Consider the following 22,925-nt stretch of genomic DNA (forward strand, 5'->3'; position numbering starts at 1 on the left):
CTCATTACCTTGCTCATGTAATTGTAACCCCTCTGTACAGAATTTTCACAATAAAAAAAAGAAGACTTTCCTTGAAGTCCTCCAAATCTTTACTTTCTCTTGACTTGTGTACTTTCTGATGAACACTATTTTGTTGTTGTTGTTGTTGTTAGCTTCAATCTTTGACTATTGATTTGTTTTTACTTTTTAAATCTGTTCTAATCCTTATTTTTAAAAATTCCTCTCTTCATCCCAGCTGTGAATTACCTATTTAGTTCAAATAATAGGCATATGATCACTTTCTTTTTCTATTCTTATTTTTCTTTTATCAATACTGTTGTTTGAACTAATTCATGAATATAGTCTTATTTTTCCCTGAGTCAACCTATGTTAAACTTTCTGCATAGGTGGGATGATAGGTTTATGCTACAGTACCCAGGTTTTTTATTGAATGCGGTTGGGGGTGAAATTTTTGCCTGAGCTGGAATGGAATTATAATCTTCCTGATCTCCAGCTCTCAATATCTAGGATGACAGCTGTGAATTACCACATCTGATTTGTTTCGTTTCTCAAAAATTGGGTGTGATTTGATAACATCCACACTTCCTTATTGCATCTTTTTTTCAGTTGTTACCAATCACAAGTTTGTGTTTAGTTATTCTTCTGCCTGACTAATTTCTCCTAAAAATTCCTTCTATATTTATTTCCCACAATTCCAGATAGATTCGTTCTTTTACTTTTGAATTTGAATTTTCTTTCTAATCAAAGGTTGTTCATTACTTCCTCCCCCCAGTTTATTCCTTCCTTGAATTTGAGCATTCATTATTTACAGTATTATTGCTTTACTCATAGAAGTCCTATTTATTCTCCCAACTTAAAAGCCCGCTTTTCCTTCTCTTGAACTCCAGCCTCTAACTCACCCTTCTTCATCTTTACCTGTTAGTATTTCCTTAGTGCTTATTAATTATTTAACTGATATGTGAAACTACACTCATATTTGTTTTACTAAAACCAATATATACTAGCATGTATATTATTGGAAATTCCAACAAAACAATATAGAATCAGACTATGAAAAGAAATACATAAAAATCAATAGAGTTTTGCCAAAGAAAATATATCTCAGGAACTGGAATAGATTTGGGAAATTAAAGGAGAAAATCTTAGAGATTTTATGAGACTGAGAGACAATATCTTATTTCTATACTTTTTACATAAAAATTACACATATAGTCTTATAAAAAGGCTCTTCATCACCAAATTCTGATGACTCATCCTTTAAAATATTGCCAAGTCCTACTTTATCAAGATCATCAAAATTCCTTTATCTGGTATGTGAGGATCTTAAAAGTCTGATTCCATTTCCACTCCTTCCTCACATGCAAATTTCTCATTTTTTTTTACTGTTTTGCTTCAAATGACATTTCTCTCATCCACTACTTGTTTTGTAATCCTGTTAGATCCATTCCTGTCACTAAAGCATTCTTTCAAACTTCTTGCCTAAAATACTTTGCTTCAGGAAACTTCCCCTGAAGTCCTCTTCCTTTGTAGACTAGGAAAAAACCTTCACCCTTCCTCATCAAGCTGTTTTCAATGTTCTTGTCTTCAATGTCATATCTCTTGTCTGATTTCCTGCAATGTCAAAGATCTATTCCCTTCCATTGACAAGTTTCAGATTATAATCATGTGGCAATGTATTGTTATGTGTGTCTTCATATATCCTCTGTCCCTAACTTTATTTTCAGCCAGAAAGGTCAAGTTACCACTTTGTATTATGACATAGAAGATTATATTTTCAATCAATAAGTAAGCATAGCAAGTGTTAAACACTAATTTGTTGACAATCCTTTAATTTAATAAAATGAAAATTTAGCTTTCTCTCTCATTGCCTAAATACCATGGACAGTGTCACAGTACATCAGAGGATGTTTTACAAATCTATGAAACAATTTTGATTTTTGAAACAGGTCAAAGGAGTTTTGCTAGCAAAATTCTCTGTTATTCTGTACTCTACTGAATTAGTTCAAGCTAACAATTACTTAACGTTAGCTAGTTACATGCAAAACTCTATGGTATACACTGTGGGGAAGGCCAAGATAAAAGAAAATGTATACATTCACACTACATCACAGCAGGGTATCATGGCATACATTTGTAGTCCCAGCCACAAGAGGGTCACTTGAGTCCTGGAGTCTGGTGTCAGCCTGGGCGACATAGTGATGCATTGTCTCAGGAAAAACAAAAGGAATCTATTGCATCAGTTCTTCAATTCATCCTCAGTTTGACTGTTTGTAAATATATTTAATCCAAAAGAAAAAAAATACCCTTACAATGCGCAATTTGTAAAGAGACAATCATTAATTCATTTAATCAATCAAATAAAACCACCGAACAAAACTAATTGGAATTTTTGGCCTATTGAGAATTACTTCAATGAAACTGAAAAGTATAATTTTCAAGAGGAACTTAATTAAAGAGGGGGGGGGATAAAAACAGCAGTAAAGTGAAACCATCATAGGATCAATTAATCTTTGAGCATGGCAAGTGGTGACTTGAAGCGGGGAATATACTGAAGTAAGCAGTAAGACTGGGAAATGAGTAAACTAACAGAATTAGACAAATTGGCTAAAAGGGAATATCCCATCGGCAAATCATTTCTAGGGCATTGGCCAGTCCCAAAGCTCCCAAGACTTTGGCTTGTGGAACCTAAGAGGCAATTCCAGCTGGGGATGGGCCAGCCTTGCTCTGTGGCCTTTCCATTCTCGGCCCCTTTCTGTGCTGCTCTCCCCAGGCCTAAGGTCAGACTATCTGGAAGCATCTACATTCATTTTCAACTCCGGCTTTTCAAACTCCAAGCCTGTTCTTACACAAGTTGGTCTCTCTCTTTTATCCAAAGCAAACCTCAAAGAGTTTATAGCTGCGATATTAAATTTCCCTTAGTGTTCACCACAAACGTGAGCCAAATGGGTGTTCCACACAAACTCATTTTCCTTTAATCTGTAAAACAAAACTAGGAAATTACCACAAAAACAGAAGAACAAATACAGAAGAACTCTGTGACACACACACAGAGAATTGCCTAGATCCTGCAGAGGTAATGAAGCTCCTTAGTACCTGTCTTCCTGAAGAATTATCTTTCTTCTTTTGGCTTATGTACTATTATTTCACATTTTCTTTTCTGTTAATGCTAGAGATTACCATCTTACTAAAACATAATTCCCCAATCAGGTAATCTGAATCAAACTGTACTATATAGGAAACAGTCCATTCAAGGACAATTTTGCTTGATCTTTTATTCTGTTTTCTGGATTCTATTCTTGTTTTTTAAACCTCTCCTTATTTGGCAGGAATGAAAGGATTAACGATTCTCCTTCTGCCCCTTCTAGCATAGCAGTGCTTCAATGCAATAAGTTCGTCTAGACAAAAAAATTAGAGTAATTAGTAGAAAGCTTGCAAATATGCTGTGTAGGAGGCCTTGTCATTACAGACCCCCACCCAGGCTCCTGTGGTTTGGTGTGTGTACAGAATGATAGTTTGGTTTCCTCTCTACAGAAAGGAATAGAATAATACTGGGTTTCAATTAAAGACATAGCTGCAATTTAGGGGCGTAGGAGCAGGGTGGCTATTGACTATGCCAAGCTAATGTCATAAGACATGAAATCCCAGCACATAGCAAGAGGTCCTAAGGCACTGAGTTACCACAGTCCTTATATTCAAGAAGACACCACAACTACCAATTAAAAGGCAGACAGAACAAATATTTACATTTTGAGAAAACAAAAGAGGAGGCATCAACAACAGAATGAATCAAAAACCACAAGATCTCAGATGTGGTCAAGTAAAGTGTTGCTGTCCGTGTGAAGCAGGAAAGCAGAACTGGTTTCCAGTATTTGCAATTCAGATCTAGATTACTGGAAAATTTACAATAACATTGCAGTTTACAATCACCCCTTCAGCATTATTACACAGTTTAATGTTAAAGAGGAGCCAGTTGCTCTTTGCATGTATATGGATTTATGCTTTGTCAGAGAACTCAAGTACATTATTTCAAGGAGTCTTTTAAAGTCCTGGTGGACATGTTGTTGACCTGACATTGCTGAACCATGTATTAACTAAGGCAACCATTAGTAAGAAACCTGATGTTCTAGAAGATCAGAAGATATAGTAAAAATCTTAAAACAGAAGAAAACAGAGAGATATGTAGCTCCTCTCCATGAAAGTGGAAGAGAATTTCTCTTTTCTATAAAAACTTTTATTTATTTTTCTTATATTTTTATTATCTTGAAAGAGTTGTGCAAAGAAGTTACCAGTGAACATAATTACCGGTGAGGATAATTTATCTTTATCCATGTCAACCCTTTTAGCATTTTCTCCCTTCCCTCCAAACTCAGCTGTTTCCCTCAGTATTTTAATTTTATAGGCTATGCATCTCTAATACTTTAAAAATAATTTTAGATAAGTTGTTCATGCAAACTCAGAGACTGTAGCTAAAGATGGGGGACAAAATCCCGGGGAGTCAGGCCCAGAAAGAAGACACTGAGTCAGCCATTGTACCTGCAGTGAATCCTTTGGTTGCAACCAGTGTCAACATATATCAGGCTAGTATGAGGAATTCAGAGAGAGGTAAATAAGAATGGAATAACTGGAGCCTGACCAACAAAGAAAAGAAGCCCACTGCACATTCTTGGCTTTACTAGGGCAAATAATGCTATGCTTCCCCTTTGAATGTCTCTAACTCTGAAATTCTATAAGCATGAGATGGTGTCTCAGCCCCTTCTGATCTCCATCAAAACATGGTGGATGTCTGCCATGAGCTTGGCATCAGTACTTGGGAAAATGAGTTGGCTGCCAAAGATGTGATGCTTTTATTTCATTTTTACAATGTAATATCTAAAATTATTCATTTAAGAGCTGTTTCAAAGTGCTTTTAGCCAGGTTGCCAAGTTTTTCATTCATTTTAAAAGAAACACGAGCACTCATATATATATATATGTATATATATAGATATATACATATATATGTATGTATATATATGCACACACATATATACAGATAGATACTGTATATATCTACACACATATGTATACATGCATACACTGTATGCATACATATATACACATATACACATGCATGTACATATATGTACATATATACATAAATATACATATACATATATATATATATATATTTGCCCAGTCTTGTAAGTGGCTGAAATGAACATGGTACATATAGATTAGTGAACAAGATTGTTGAATCTTTCCAGGTCTTTACTGAAAGTACAGGTAGTTAAAACCACTGTGTGAATCTTTTTCCACATTGCTGAAGCTGAAGAAGATAACTCATATTAGTTTTATTTAAAGTGATTGACATTTCTAAGGTTTAATCAGTGAATAAGGAGATAAGGAGAGGCACTCTCAAGTGGATTTAAAAAAACAACCATTCCATTTTCAGGGTACGTGCATCCTGGTCTCCTGAATCTTAGTTCATAGGCAATAAGAATAAATTTATGATCCACATGGTCAAGAAATCTTAAAACAAATCCTCCTTCAACAGATTCCTCTTTCTACTTACTGACATCTATTGCTTCATGATTACCAGGGATATTGATTCCCTTTGTGATGTCTTGAGGCATGAGTTGCTTCCCCCATCCCCCACTAGTCATTTCCTGAGTCAACCACACATGCTTTCAGCCCATGCTAAGGTGAGTCAATTTTTTTCTTTCTCTGTTCTCTCTGGGAAGACAAGCTTCAGAGTTCAGGGAAAACTAGCCAGGCATACATTTCCTTATCCTTACAATTATCTACATATACAACTATTTTTCCCCCTTATTTCTGCTCTTTTGAGTTTGAGGTAGATCATCTTGTCCAGATCTTCTTTCTTTCTTTCTTCCATTTCATGCTTCTCTTTTTGTTTTACATTCTTATTTTTTACTTCTTTCTTTCCTTTCTTCTTTACTTCTTCCCTTTCTTTTCTTGTGTGTGCTCTTTCTTCTTTGTTCTTGGTGGCTTAAATACATTTAGATGGTTTTCATCTTAGATATAAAGTTAAAAGAAAGCAAGGAAGAAAACAATTGAAGGAAGAGAGGAGTCAGAACCTTCCAATTTGGAAGTATATTTTCGTTTCTAGGGAAAAAATAAATCTGTTCTTAATTTGTCTCCCATATTATAACTAAAATTGCTATAATCAAAGTATCTAATTTCCATGAGTTGATGGTTATTTTAGTGCTTTCTTCTTTACTGTGTTTGTGGCTTCTCACTTTAGTACTTAACTCTCCAGTATGCTTGCCTTGCTTTGATTTAGTGGTGTTTCACCTCCATTGAAAGTTAGTAAACATCTGCCTAGTCCAATTTCATTTTCTCAAGGGGTCAGTATTTGCCTATGGTAAAACTCACCCCAATACTCAAAGATCATGTCTTAATGAACCTAGTTACAAATACTTCTCTGATGAACATGCAGCCTTGGTCAACATTTTCTCTTAAATTACCAAGTCATACTGTCCAATTCCCCCAACCTTAGAAATATTACTATACTACTCCCAGTTTTAGAAAAGTCAACTTGCTCAAGTGTGAGGGCTTAATTGTTCATCCTGCTTTATACCAATTTACAAATTTACTCTGGTTCCTGCACATTTACTGTAAGGTCAAAGCAAATTAACCTTTGAACAACTTAAGATCAATATGTCTCTCTGTGCCCCTCTTCATTGAAGTGTAGACCTTGGTTCAGGATCTGTTATATGTATAATTATATGGTGTTCTATTTTATCCTCCACCTCTTTGCTCATGCTGTCTTCCTCTTTGCTTTGTTTCTCACCCTGCATCAACCCACTTGGATTTGTCCTTATTTTTGTTCTTTGCACCATGAGGCTCAGCTAAATGCATTTGATGAGTTAACCTAGTAGATTCCAAAATAGATTCCCAGGAGATTCTTTTACCTACTTGCCGATAATTACATTTATGTTTATGACTTATTACTATGCCTTTTAATAGCTAGGTAATGTCAGAAATTCTCAGAGGACTCTTTATACATTTTTTTGGGAGGGGTCCGGATGTGGGGCCTGGACTCTGGGCCTGGGTGCTGTCCCTCAGCTCTTCAGCTCAAGGTAGCACTCTACCACTTGAGCCACAGCGCTACTTCCAGCTTTTTTCTTTTTGCTTATTTGATGCTGAGGAATCGAACCAAGAGCCTCATGCATGCAAAGCCAGCACTCTACCACTGAGCCACCTTTCCAGCCCCGACTCCTTATACATTTAATGTAGAGTTCAGTACATTCAGTGTGATATACTAAGAGCTTCCCACTTACAGAGTGTTCTAGGTTTGTGTCCAAGAATTTATTGTGCACCTTATATTTCAGCTATGTAAACTTCTTTTTTTTGGGGGGGGGTTCCGGTCGTGGGGCCTGAACTCTGGGCCTGGGCGCTGTCCTTCAGCTCTTCAGCTCAAGGCTAGTGCTCTACCACTTGAGCCACAGCGCCACTTCTGGCATTTTTCCTTTTGCTTATGTGGTGCTGGGGAATTGAACCCAGGGCGTCATGCATGCAAGGCAAGCGCTCTACCACTGGGCCACCTTCCCAGCCCCTATGTAAACTTCTTGATTCTTAGAACATGCAACTTTTTTTTTTTTTTACAAATCTTTACTCTTACCTGTTAGCTTTGGATAATATGTTTTAATTCTTCCCAATTTATTCACAATACGTTATTTCTACTGGTTCTTGAACTTCCATTTTAGACATTTCCCCACTTTTATTCTTGAGATTTATTCCCAATATCTACTTTCACCTCCCTTTTCTCCATACCGTAGGCATATCTGACTTTATATCTCACAGTGCCAACTATATTATAAGTAGTACTTTTTGCTTCTCCTCAATGAATGTGTTCTATATCCTCTCTAGGTCATAAATATCAAATATCTTTCTGCATATAATCTTTAATTGGAATACAAATAAAGTTTAGGAAAGAGAAATGACTTAAAGAAAACTTAGGGAAACAATATGAAATTCAAAGAAAAATCCTGTGGACAGTTAACTACAGATTTGAAAGTAGTTTTGAACAAGAAAGCCTGGGTTTGTGTCTCCCTTGGCTGTTCATAAGTTCTCTCATGTTTAAATATGTGCTCAGTCTTTAAGAATTCCTTCTTTTTGTGCATTATGTAGCAGTGATGTTTATGAAAATAATGTTAGTGGTGGTGATGGTGAGGATGATGCCTTATATGATTCTTGCAAGGATCCATTACCATAACATGGTTACTATAGCAGTTATAATTAGTCTTCAGTAATGTCCCTTTCCAATTTTCCTTTCTCAGACCTGTCAGATCACTTTAAATTATGCTTTATAATTGGTTAGTCTTTTTTTCTTTATATATATATATATATATATGTGTGTGTGTGTGTGTGTGTGTGTGTTTATTGTAAAAATACAGTACAGAGAGGTTACAGTTACATGAGTAAAGTAATGAGTACATTTCCTATCCAGCATTGTTACCTCCTCCTTTGTTTTTCCCCTGCCATCCCTTCCCTCCCCACCTCCTATTCTTTTAGTTTAAAATTATGGTAAAAATGTAAATCAGTGGGACTGGGAAGATGGCTCAGTGGTAGAATGCTTGCCTTGAATGCATGAGGCCCTGGGTTTGATTCCTCAGGACCACATAAACAGAAAAAATAAAAAATAAAAATTTAAAAAAGCTGGAAGTGGCACTGTGGCTCAAGTGGTAAAGCTGAAGAGCTGAGGAACAGTGCCCAGGCCCAGAGTTCAAGCCCCACGACCAACCAAAAAAGAGAGAGAGAGAGAGAGAGTTTTAGCCAGGTGCCAGTGGCTCACACCTATAATCCTAGCTACTCAGAAGGCTGAAATCTGAGTATCGCTGTTCAAAGTCAGCCTGGGCAGGAAAGTCCATGAGACTCTTATATCCAATAAACCACTCAGAAAACCAGAAGTGGCACTGTGGCTCAAGTAGTAGAGCACTCACCTTGAGCTGAAGAGCCCAGGCCTAGAGTTCAGTCCCCGCAACTGATCCCCCCAAAAATAATCAGTTATATAACTTTAGTTAACTTAGAAAATTTTCATTAAGTATAAGGCTCAGTTTCATCGTGATGGAAGAGATAGTTGAGACTAACTCAAAACTCTCTTCATATAGGAAAATATTGGTCTGCCCTGTTTAAGTTACAAGTCATGTAGCTTTGTAGAAGTTGGCAAAAATCCAGGCCTGACACTAAAGGGTCTACCACTGGCTGTTATTTTCAGTTGTCTGGACTGAAGAAACCCCTGTGATGATTAGATTTTAGGGAAATAAGAGCACCCAGAATTGTGAGCTAGGAGACAGATACCATGTGGGTGAAGTGGTCTTGCCACATAACCACACCAACTACAATATTCTGTTTCTTTTGTCTGAGAAGCTTTTCTTTGCCAAAGAAAGGAAAAAGGACTCAGTGGAAAATTATGAAATAATGTTACATACAAATCTGATTAAAATTACAGTGATTGTAAACTCTGAGAATAGGCGGACATGTTCTCCAGGCCTGGCATGTAGTGCTGATCATGTGTAATGTCATAGTTTCTGTCTAGCTTTAACTATAATACTTTCTCCCTATTAAGTACTCTTCTAGAAAAATTAAAAAAATAATTATGTTACCAATTTGTTTGAGGCAATTGTGTAAGTTTTCATAAAGAAAACTTAGCGCTATAAATAGAGATAGAGACAACTAAAAATACAAAATGAAGGTGTCGGTTTGCTCCAGAAAAAAAATAAAAAAGAAAAACAAGCACTATATGGCTGAGAATATTACTTTCTCTTATGGAAATCCAAAAAGAAGTTTCTAAATGATTCTTCCTTGGTTAAGGGTGTTTTCTAATTCTATGCATGTCTTCATAAGAAGATAATTATCACAATGAGTTCTTTTTTAATATATATATATAGTAAAGATACTGTACAAAGGGGTTACAGTAACATGAATAAGGTAATGAGCACATTTCCTATTGAGCATTGTTACCCCCTCCTTTACTTTTCCTCTATCATCATCCCTTCCTTCCCCACCTCCCCAGCTCCTCCCTCCCCTGCGTGCACAACACCCCCCCCCAACCCGGAAGCTGTAAAGTTCGTTTTCAAAATAGTGTCAACCTGTATCCTTATTTCAGCATTTTGTTATTTTCCCTTCCCCTTGTATATACAAGATTCAGGGCAACCAGAATCAAATACAGTGGACAAAGGGTTTATGCCATGGGGGAAGAACATACAAAAGAAACAAAAACTCACACAGTATATTATAAACACATTAAAAACAACAGCAACAAAGATAAAACCTCTTGTGTCCCTATTTTGGGATTCATTTGGCTTAGCATCGTCTTATATGGTCATATGTACATAGCTTTTGACCTTTTCTGCTTGTCTGGTAAGATTATCCTAGATGTATACTAGTTATTGCAAATAATGGAAACCTTGGGACCTATGTTTTTTTGGGCCTGGCTTACTTCACTTAATATGATTTTTTTTCCAAGTCTTTCCATTTCCTAACAAATGGGGCAGTGTCATTCTTTCTGATGGAGGCTTAGAATTCAGATAGATAGATAGATAGATAGATAGATAGATAGATAGATAGATAGATAGATAGATAGATAGATAGATGTATAGTGGTTTATAAATATATATTGTGGTATATATATATATATATATCACATTTTTTGTTCCATTCATCTACTAAGTGACATCTGGGTTGGTTCCATATCTTAGTTATGGTGAATAATGCTGTGAAGAAAAATACTTGTACTTATTTCAATGAGTTCTGACCAGACATGATTGGAGACATGAGGGAATAAAGCCATGAATATCATGCACATCCAGCTGTCCATCAAAATTTCAAATTTTGTAAGATTGTCAGCAAGAGGCAGTGTTGTGGTGCCATTGTGTTTTTCCATTCAGCTCAACATTTATTATTTCACACAAGTACTTCATAACTCAACAAATGGCATCCTACCTTTGTCCTTCATAGTCAAGAGAAAAATTCAACAGAGTCTTCCATACATGGCTACTATAGAAAGAATAACTGAGCTTTGGAATGGTTTATCATGGCACTGTTTATGTACCATTGATCATTTTTTATTTCCTGAGTGGTTTCATTTGGGATTGTCCTATATCAGTATGTTAATGATAGAAACTACTATTTAGAATGGAATTGCATGTTTTATATTCTACAAGCTTAAGGTACGTTTCTCCTCATAGATGCCACAAATGATCTCCTTATGATCTTTTATATTCGTAAAAAGACCCATATATTTCATGGGAATGCGGAGATGTCAGTGTCTAAGAAGTATCCCGAGAATACCTTTGTTTATCACATATTCCAAAGATCACTAGGGAGTTTAGAGAAGAAATGAGTCAAGAGTCTTAGAAATCATCTTGTCTGGCTGCTTTCAATGTGTATCTCTTGCTTATAAAATCCGTGAATTTAAGATATCCTGCACACTCGAACTCTGTTTTAGAGACTCATATTTCATATTAGTCACACCTATGTCTTCCAGAAAAGGGTGTCTACAGCTTTGTTCAACCCTGGTTTACTTAATTTATTTTGCGATAGAAAACTTTTATAGAACTAGCATTCACCAATCATTTTAAGGAGATATTGATCTATTCTGGTTCCTTAAGAAAATTAGGGTCCAATTAGGTTATCAGTGGGTATTGGTTTGCTAAATGGAACTAAAAATGTTAACTAGCATTTAACGATAATCTATATCCAAAGATTACACTGACAAAATCCCCATGCAATTGAAATTAAGGTTGTCTCTTTATTTTTCTTACTGAATAAGTTATTCTTATTACAGCACCACTGGTAATGTCTGTTGACTATAATATGTGCAAATAAACCTGAAACAGACCACCTCAGAGGAATTAAGCCTACTTTGACATCACATGGGAAGTGCAATATAAAACACATATTCTTAGAGAGCTTAGGGAAGCTAATAAAGCTAATATATTCCTCTACCATTTTTCTAAGTCATTAAAGGTACATGCCCAGAGCTGAGTCCATAGTCGAGCATACTTATAAACCCAGCATTCAAGAGGCTGATTATGATTATGAATCTGAGCCCAGCCTGAGCTATACAGCAAGGCTATCAAGCATGTATATTGTAACTTTCTGATAATTTTGGAATATAGTGACTAAAGATCTTTGAGCAGACCTAACTTATTTCTGGTAGTTTCTTTCTTGTTCATTTGAGACATCTTTGTTTGCCGTACTGACTAGTAAGCATGTCAGGTATATGCTTACATTTCTAGGTGGACTTTAGCATCTCATATGAATTGTTATTCTGGAAAAGCATGCCCCAAGGATACAGCTAGGACCATTAAAACAACAGCAATGTGGGACAGTTCAGCTATTCTGTTAAATTGTGTTACTTTCCAGTTCTAACTTTCTATGCCTTGTCATTTTCTAAATTCACTGATACAAATATGCAACCACCATAGTAAGAAACTATTTTAAGCCATAATCATAGGAAGTTTTGACAATGAAATTTCTACCCAATTTAAATGACCCAATAGGAGGCTCAATCAAGATGGATTACAACGGCACTGTTCGTGTTCTCAATTTCATCAGAAAGTCTAGTAGATCCTGACACCTCTACGTATCTACTGTATGAAGGCTGGAAGGGTCCTGTCATCATTAGTAATGGTCAAATGATAAAGCAAACTAAATCTGAAGGGATTTGGATCATGTTTCTTTTTTTTTTTAACCTGTGGGCAACTTTGGGCTGTTGAACATTGGGATTTATCAAATGCTCCCTTCAAGAAATTCCCAAGTGCCCCATCCTGGGGATGGAAGAGACAGAGATGGAAAATAATTCAGGTTAAATGATTCTTCTTGATGTGGCTTTGGCAAAAGCTTGCTGCTAAATCCAAAGCTCAACTTGGATTGAAAGAGCTGTTCTGAAGCTAGAAAGTCATAAAACTTCAGCAGGCAGGCTGTTTATCATTTCCCTGGCAAGGCCTTGGTAAATCTGGAACTGAGAAGCTAAAATGCTTGGATTTGCACGAAGCTAGCCAGAAAGATATGTTTGTAAGTGAAGATTTCTCTGTTACTAGGCATACTGAGAATAAGCTTGGTACCAATTATTTGAACTTTACTTAAATTAATTCAATATAGTTTTTGTGTGATTCTTAGCTTGATACAGAGTAAGAAGTATATTCCATTTAAAAATGTTTCCATTTCAATTTAGATACAGTTTTCTTCTTATAGCTAATGGTGCTTCTTAACTATTAGGGATTGGGGATGGGTGAATAAAGAGTGTCTGACTATTGAGAATCAAGGTCATTAGAGTATAGAATATACTAATTAATAATATTATCGCACAACTACTTCAACAAATTCACGTTGTAAAAATCTATCCCAAGGAATTTCAAATTCCCATAAGATATCTCATTGTTTGAGAGACAATTTATTCTTAGGAGCAAAATTTGGCATTCAGACAGGTATTTCAATAGAATTTAAATAAGTAAGGTATTTTGTCTTCTCAAAACTTATCAATATATTTTAAATGATTTTAAATTGTTCTAATTGTTTTCATGAAACATTTTAAAGACTTCTTGCAATTCATACAAATGGTTTCATGTTTCATAGAGAGACATATGTTAATAAATAACTGAATCTGTCTAAACCTATCATGATTGCATTTTCCTTTCTTTAATAAAAATACATTGAGGGGTGTAGGAGATGGGAAGGGATGGGAAGGGGAAACAAAGGAGGAGGCAACAATGCTTGATAAGAAATATACTCATTATCTTGCTCATGTAATTGTAATTGTAACCCCTTTGTATGGTATTTTCACAATAAAAAAATTAAAAACAATACATGGACATTTCACATTGAACTATTAGGTAGAAAAAAATGCCAGTAGATTTTGAATAGGGTTATTCAACCTGCTATGGATACAACTGAGTGGCATGGACAATCTATCCTTTCCCCAAAGTGGATTTAATCTCTTTCCTGCTTTTCTCCTTTATTGCCCAGCCATCTTGCTAGCCCGGACTTTGAGGAGTGCAGTTAGTAAGTATTGCTTAGCTAGTGGAATATGGGTTAAAAGGTAACAAGATATCTGACCCCAACTTAGAGGCTCAAGTTTCCCTCCAGCCAGTGCACTTAGGCATCCCTTTATGTGCCAAGAAAAGTAGCTTTAAAATGCAATTTTTAACCTGTCAACTTGCACATCTCTTTTCTTATGGTGGACAAATATTAAAGAACTTTTGTTGCAGCTCAATATTAAAAATGCTGGAAGAACAATGTGTATCTTTCTATTAGATGCTCATGAAGAGACACATCTACAGAGCACAGAGATTTGGAATTGTCTCAAAGACAGCCAAGAGTGAGAGAGCGCCTGGTAGATCAGTAATAGAATATTTAAATCAAAGTTCTTCTTGGGCCATAGCCAGGTTAGAGAAGGAGGCAGGAGAAACCTGATCCGGGTTATGGCAGTGAGGCCAGCAACTGCACCCAGCACCATTTGTACCACTTGACTGCACAACTGAGCAAGCCAGAGAGAACATGACTTTAAATGCTTGCTAGCTTAGTGATTAAAGGCAGAGTAGGGATTGAGTTGCTTTGATTTCTATAGAAACTAACAGATTAAATGTGGGTGCTATATGTAAGAAAGATCTTAATTTCAACTGAATTATTGTTAGAAACCATCCAGCTAATGTGTTCTGTATCATGGCATAATTATAAAATATGACTTTTAATGTCTCAGAATGAATTGTCCACCACTTGAGTTCACAATCATGTTATAGAGGTGTTGAGGAAAAAAATGTGTTCCTCCAAAGATGACTTTACCTTAATCCCTTGATTTGAAAATATGTTTCCATAAATGATAAATAACAGATTTTGCAGGTCTGAGGAAATGAAATGCCTTGAAATTGGGAGATCATCTTGGATAATACAAGTAAGTGCAATATGAATTTATTAGTTCTTAGAAGATAGTCTTTCCTGGCTATGCTCAGCAGGAGATAAGACTATAAAGAATCTCCACTGTATCTATCTAGCTATATATATATATATATATATATAATTATAATTAAAATTTTAATTAAATTAGTGCATACATGCAATCTTACCATACAGGAACCTAAGGCAGGATGCAAGTTCAAAGCCAGCCTTAGCTACATAGGGAAAGTCTACCTCAAAAAATTACTATTATAAAAAAGGCAAGAGAGATTCAACGTTGTTGGTTTTGAAGATTGAGAAAGGGTATCAAGATTAAAGAATGTGTCAACCTCTGGAAGCTGGAAAAGGCAAATGAATAAATTTCCTTCTAGAGCCTCCAGAAAGGACACAGCACTGTTGGACATTTGATTTTACCCTATTTTAGACTTACTATCTATTGACATCTAAGACAACCAATCTGTTCTGCCTTCAATGACTGAATTTGTGGGAATTAGCAACGGCAGTAAATAAGAACTGAATAAAGGATGATTGCAGGTTTCCAAGGCAGAGCTCTGTCCATATCACTTCACTGTAGTTAACTCATTATGGCCTAGGTTGACAGCCAGGAGACCCTTAACAACCATGTTAGATTTATGGTATTAATTTCTCCAAATGAGGGACTCCAGAGAGAAGAGAAGAACCAAACAGTGCCATGCCATACATCCTGTCAGTCTGCTTCCCATCACTGTGCCCAATGTGTACGGTAATCAGCTTTTGTTAAAGCAGGTTTATTTTAGCTAACAGTTTCGGTCCATAGGTACTTGGTCTCATGATTTTGTCCTATGGGAGAACATCTGTCTTGGAGCACTTGATATGGCAATACTGCTTACCTCATAGCAGCTTGGAAGCAAAGAAAAAGACAGGGTGGGGGCGGGGGCCGGGAGACAGGGAGGGAAGGAGAAGGAGAGGGAGAGGATGAGGGAAAGGGATATTATGTCCAATATCATGTCCCCCGTGGCCTCATTTCTTTCCACTAGTTCCCACTTCCTAAAGGGTCCACCGCCTGTTAGTAGTGCCATAGGGTGCATTTTTATGCTTCCAAAGTACGGGTTTCCTGGAAGACATTTAAGATTCCAGCCATCATATATCACTAAGTAGAGATTCAGCAAAGAGGTAGTGCTAAGTAATGTTGAGGTAACAAATCATGACACTTCCTGTGCAGTGTGAACTTGAAAAATAAGAAGGGTATCCAGAATTCGATGTTAGAGGAAGCAGAGACGTGGAGAATGAGTATGAAAGATTTAGAGCCTCCACCTGCTGGACATGTCACATGTCCTATTACATCTAACTTAGAGGAGGATTATGACATCTGACTTAGATGAGGTTTCTGAGAAAGTGGTGCACAGTGAACCTCAGAGTAATGATGAGTGCTCATGGTCATAGTGTCCTTTGTAACTGGAGTAAGAGGTAAGAACTAGTCCTGCCTAACCCCAAAACTCATGAGCTTCCCAAAACTCTGAGCTGTTCTCAATCTAACTGTTCAGTCCCATTCAGCAACATTATCATGATGTTACTCTAGGTTCGTGTTGAGGGAGCTGAGGCTCTGCTGGTATGTTTATTTGGAGCTTGGAACTGGTTTTGAACATCATGGTAGAAAAACAGGGTACAAAAACTGGTCATCAAAAAGTAAACATATTTCAATCTTTATAGCCTTTGTATTGTGTTATACTGGAGAAGGCCTTCCTTATAACTAGATATTTGATGTTTTTTGTGATCCTTTTTCTTTTCAGTTGAAATATGTCCATGATAGGCTTATTTAGTTGTACTATGACTGTTATATTCTAGAGATGCCTTTCCAGTTGTCTCAACACAATTTTTTTCATAACTCACAATACTTCACAGTTCCAAAGTGCTGTGACATTTCCTAAATCCCCTTTGTACTTGTGTTTTTCCAGATTCCCTGTTTTATCCCATAAACAAATGAAATAGCAATGAGCTGTATTAAAAAAGAAATTGTAATTCATGCCATTGTGAAAGAGCATAGTATGTGAAATTCTTCTGAAGAGGTCATAAACAGATACTTTGTAAAACAAAAAAACAACAGATGAGAGTAGATGGTAAACAAAGGAAAGTGACTTACTCTATTAGCATGTGAAGAAAAATTGAAAGAATATAGGCATCATTTTTCACCTGTGGGATTGGCAAAAATACAAATGATAATAGCATAGGATATTGACAATATTACATTCTTGCTGAGAGTATGTGTTGGTATGGCTTTTAATGAGTACTCTTTGGAAACAAACTGCTTTGTAAAATGTCAACTTCTTCATACAACTACTCAATTTTAAAACAGAAACAAAGAAAAACACATACAGCCTTTTATCTAATTATTTTTTCTTCTAGGAATCCATATTTAAGGTAAATGAAATCACCTATATGTAAGATTTTTCAATACAATTCTACATGCAACTGAAAATTGAAAAAGATTGGAGATTGGTGGCACTGTTCAAAAGGAAGTGTACTCATTACCTGGTTTATGAAACTGTAACCCCTATGCATAGCACCTTTACAATAAAATTTAAAGAGAAAAGATGGGAAGATTATCAGATGAATAGATCTTCCCAATACACTTAATAAATTACTGAATATATTCTCCAAACATTCACAGTACTCTTTACATATTATTAATCTACCTACTCAGGGTATTTAGAGGTTAGTGGGGAGTAATTTGGGAGAGACAGTAAAGGAGTGTTATGATTCTGAAGTAAGTGCTAAAAATCTTTTCATTTGCTTCACTTTCAGTTTTTGAACTAGGTACCTCTATACACAAATACTGTTATTTTGTTTGTTTTTTTATGTCATAGCTACATCTTTTGAAAACACATGTAGAAGGAAAAAGTCTTTGTATTTGTTTGTTTCTCTATTGGTTGCCCTTGTTCATTTGAAAAGCTCAAAGGCATCATTGTTTCAACACAAATATTCTTGCCTGGAAAGGTTCTTCTAATGAAAGTATAAACTAGAAGTATGATGTTGCCTTGTATTTTATTCAGTCAAGTGGGCTGTTTGGTCTTAGCAAATACCAAAGAAATTAAAGACTAAATTGATAGAAGTTACAAGTGTGTAAGTCAATGTTTTCCAAGGAAGGAGGGCAAACATTCCTAGGAAAGAAACCGATCATATAAAGGTGCCTTTCAATTGGAATTGACAATGGTGACTTTCTCTGAGGATCTTCCTCGAAATCATTTAATCTACTGGAAATTATCCATGTTTTGTGGCACCACTACAAAATTATTTTTAAAATTAGACCTTTACCCTCTCTCTTGTCACTGTGCCCAAAATTCTTTGCCAAGATAAAGCACTCAGCAGAGTCTTTCTTGTGCCAGCAGCCAAGTTCATTGTGATCAAGATAGGATACTGCCCACAACAAATATTGTTCATGTTTTTCCCTGGAAAAGGCAATTCAAGAGTTTATGTTCCACTGTAGCTTTTCATTATAGCTAGTGTAAGGTACCTTTCCTATCTTTTCCTGTTCATTTCAGGGATGGCTTTGAAATTTTAATTGTTGTCTGAGGTTTCCAACTACATTTTAAAAATATATCACACATAAAAATGCCTATGTAATAGGGATACAATTAAAGATCAGTAACAGGAGTAATAATTGGCTGATTTCAGAATAATATGAAATGCTCTGGGCAAGCTTTCATTAGTACATACATAATGTTGTAACACATATAATTAACACAAGATGTGTACTTCCTTTGGGACAGTTACTTCCCTTATTGATTTTCCTATTTAAAATGTTTCAAAATGACAAACCAAGACAAAGAAAGAGAATGCCAACAGTATTGAAGATAAAAAAAATACAAAGCCTCTAAAATTTAAGAGCAGAGGTGAGAAAAGACATCAAGAGACTCATAGGTGGAAGGAACTGATTCAATACAATAAAACATATTTAAAAAGGAACATGCAAAAATGTTAGCCAGAAAAAGAGGCACAGTAAGGGTGGAGAGATGGAGAGACAAGAATAAATCATGACCTTGGAACTCATGCACACACACAAGAAAAAGTGTCCTAAAGTCAGTGGAATTGAGTTGGAATTAATAAATAGAACAAATTCTAATCAATAATTCAAGGACCTTTTATAATCATTGTCTCTTCATTTTGTTTTACATTCGTTTTATGGAAAATGGAAATGAAGTGACTATAGTAAGTCATCAATAAGAACAGCTAAATCTTTCTGTTCCCAGTATATACTAAATAAATAATAAGGATTAGCTGGGCAACTATGAGAAATAAAGAAATAGAAGGAGAATGAAGACTTCATCTCTCACAATCCAAATATTGTTTCAGATTTGGAAAATTAAGATAGCACAAAAGGAAAAGAAATGAAAAGGGGAAAAAACTAAATGAAGTAAAGAGCAAGCTGGAATTTCAGAATCAATCCAAACAGGGACATTAACAAGGAGCTAATATTTTGAAAACAGAAAAGGAAAAAACAATTATTTTATATTTTTAATATTAGTAGAATTATGTGCTCAATCTGAGGGCATTCAATATATGTGTATATGGCTCTCTACACATTAGTGACCTTTGTTAAACTAATATATGAAAAGTATAGCTAGCAACGTAAGGAGTGATTTTTTGCCTTCCAAAAATATTATTTTAAAAATTACTATCAAATTTGTTCACATAGTATGAGCTTTTGATTGAATACCTCAAAAATCAATCATTTTTTTCCAATTGGGAATCTCTTTCTAGGCAAGCCACTCAGACCATTATCTCTTGAAACTGACAAGTCTATCCCTGCCCCCAATTCAGGAAACATGAAAAGGCAGCAGAGCACCATCATATTCATTAAACTTACATTGAGCCAGAATCTGTTTGATAACCAATTAAAAACAAAACTTAATACACTGTAAAAAAAACAAATTAAGCTATATCTCTTACAAAACGAATCCACCAAGGAATAAAAACACCATAGCATTCAGAAAGACAATATGTACTTTGACAGTTTGTCTCCCAACTTGGGAAACTGAGTAGTGGAAAACCATGAGTGGCACATTTTTATCCAAAGCCTTTTTTGATCAAAAACTCCACTGTACGGGCACAACCAGTGAAATGTTGTCATAGAGTGATTATCTATCTATCTATCTATCTATCTATCTATCTATCTATCTATCTATCTATCTATCTATCTATCTATCTATCCATCCATCCATCTATCTATCCATCCATCCATCCATCCATCTATCTATCTATCTATCTATGCCTCTTGTGCTCAAGGCTAGCCACTTCTGGCTTTTTCTGTTTATATGGTACTGAGGCATCAAACCCAGAGCTTCATGCATGCTAGGTAAACACTCTGCCACTAAGCCATATTCCCAGCACCTACAGTGTTTCTTTTGGGGGATGCATTATTCTTCTGAATGAGATAGAATTCTTTAATCAAACTGTGAGCTTCAGTTTATTTTTATTTTTTGCTTTTCACTCCTTTTTCCTCCTCTTCCTCATTCTTTTACAGCACTGGAATTTGAACTCAGGGCACTTGTTTGCTTGGTTGGCACTTGACTACCTATTCATGACTTTATCCCTGATTTTTTTATTTTTATTTTTTTGCTGATTATTTTCAAAATGGTCCCTCATAGACTTTTCTGCCAGGACTGGCTTTGAACCTGGACCCCTGCCACTTGTGCCTGCTTAGAGTTACCTTTCCTTACAATGCTATATACATAGCAGCTGCAGAAAAATTCAGGCTACAGTTCTCAACTCTAACCTTCTATCATGAAAGAGTTTGCAGCTAAAAAGGAAAAAAAAGAAAGGGAGCAAAAATAAAAGAAAAATACAATATATTGTTCTTTACATTATGTGACCGGAGGGCATTTTTTTCAGAATTTTTAAAGAACAAAGCGAAGCATATTTGTTTTAAAATGTTATTGAGAATGCTATTTTACTAATGATTTCATGAGCCCTGTCTCTCCAAGGTTTGGTAGAATTTAATATTTTGCAACTGCCATGATTGCTTGTGCACCAACATCTGTCTTAACACTTACACAATTGCAGAATACAATCACAGTCTGAATTAACTAAAAGAACTGGCACCTATATGTGAAAAGTAACTCCTTGGTATAGAGTTCAGAGTTATACTGGCATGATTTATGGAAAGTGAGAAACTTTGCCCTTATGGTGAAGGTGAGCAAAAGATTGTAGTTAGTAAAACCAGCTGTCTCCTCAGTTCCTATCCCTTTGATCTCAGTTTCTCTGAGATGCCTGTGGTTGAACCTACCTTGGTATGGGAGGAGGGATGATTATGCAGTAAGTCTATGCCTTAGAACTCCTCTATTTTCTGCAAGCATTGTATGTGATCCTACTTATCATAGTGTGTTTCCATTTTTTAATTATTTTTAAACAAATTCATATTTTTAAGACTTTCAAATATTTTCTCTTGAATGTCATGAGATTTTGCTGAGCAGTGTGATGTCTCCAGTAGTCAGTGTGTCCTTGAGGAACTACTATGTGAAGTCATTTGAAACTTGGTAAAAGTTTCCAGGGTAGGGACCTGGGGAGGTGTTGCTGGAATGGGAGCCTAGGCAGTCTAGCTCCAGGGTCCAGATTCACCTTTGCCCTGCTTGCTCACCATGTTCTAATATACTACACTTTGAATTGTGTTGTGCACTTGATCTCAGAAATCATACAAATACCCACCATTTAGATTTAGAATCGAGATTTAGTTAATATGATGACTCTTTCGGTTTCTGACATTAAAACTCTGAAACTTTCTCATGATTGGGGAAATAGTATAAACCAGAGGAAAGAGCACTGTTTTTGTTGCTCAGATCTGGAAAAGAGATTGCAATGTGAGAATCAAATCAACAATTGTTTGGAGAGGCACACTTCCTGGAAGTCCTACGAAAGCTTCTTTTCTGATTACTCCAAATGTGTTTTTAAAATTTCTTTATAAATGAGGATAAAACCATCATTTATAATGTAATCCCCAGGGAAGGTGAGTAAGCTTAGTAAACAAAATAGCTAATATACATTGAATGCTTTATTTTGCAAAAGAGAAAATAGACTGCATTTTCAATATGAAATCTATTCACCAATGAGTTGTCCAGAATTTTGAAGTTGCAAATCAGACCTGGGAATTCTTGGCCGAATTCTAATTCTAGAGAATTAGTGTTAGGAATAGTTCAATGACCTTGGTTCTAAACCAAACTTCCCAGAAGTCTTTGGATCATGCTGGGGGCAGGTAGGAGCTGCATGGGAGGTCTCTCAAAGCAAGGATCTTTCTCATTAGAAGGAAGAGCCACGATTTCAATGACTGAGATCTTGAAACCTTTCGGAGCCAGAGCAGCCATCACTAGTAATTTAGCATCAACTCTGTGGTTTCATGGTGGTTCTTTTCATGTTCAAGAGGGGCAATCATTCAAACAATATAGTTGGTTTGAAATGTTTCCAGAGCCAATGCAAACATCAAGTGGGCTGCCCAGAAACCACACATTGTTTCCTTCAGACAAAAGATAATGATACACTAATGAGTTTTACCCTTTATTGCCCTCTCTGGAACTGAGCCCCAGGAAGAAAACCCACAAAAACCACACAGCTAGTCCCAACATTTGCAATGACCCCATTCCCTTTTTCTTTAAATGCTAGTACTTGTGTTAAGTGTTTGTGTTGTTTAACTCATATATCTTAACCTCACATCATTCCCAAAATGCCCTCCTAGAGAGAGAAAGGAAATGAGAAAATGAGAAAGAATAAAATCCTCGCTGGTAATTCAGTACCTCCAAGGACTTAAAGCGCTTCCAAGATACCATTTAACTCACCCATTTTCATTTCATTAACTAAAAGGGGGTAATTAACAGTGATTACTATTTTAAGCTAGGGAGAGGGAAAGTGGTGCAAAAAGAAATTAGACCCACAGTGTTTATGTAATTAAAATCATGTAGGAAATAATCAAAAATAGAAGTGGAGGAAGTAATTCAATTGATTTAACTTTGTGTATGAAAATATTTGGGTTTGAACTCAAGACATGAACTTGTCTTTTAGCTC

General features: G+C 35.9%; 1 protein-coding gene across 2 annotated transcripts in view; it reads left to right on the forward strand.

Annotated features, from left to right (window-relative positions):
- Positions 1-22,925, forward strand: part of Grem2 (gremlin 2, DAN family BMP antagonist) — a 93,324-nt gene that overhangs the window by 55,227 nt on the left and 15,172 nt on the right. Inside the window, exon 1 of one of the 2 annotated variants that reach the window (XM_013015642.1) lies at positions 14,834-14,895. The exons of the other annotated variant lie outside the window; for it this stretch is intronic. The gene's annotated coding sequence lies outside the window, so the exon portion shown is untranslated. Of the gene's footprint in view, positions 1-14,833; positions 14,896-22,925 lie in introns of those variants that run through there. 2 annotated transcript variants of the gene reach the window in all.

Source organism: Dipodomys ordii, unplaced genomic scaffold (assembly GCF_000151885.1).
Source record: "Dipodomys ordii isolate 6190 unplaced genomic scaffold, Dord_2.0 Scaffold27, whole genome shotgun sequence".
Classification (NCBI taxonomy): Eukaryota; Metazoa; Chordata; class Mammalia; order Rodentia; family Heteromyidae; genus Dipodomys; species Dipodomys ordii.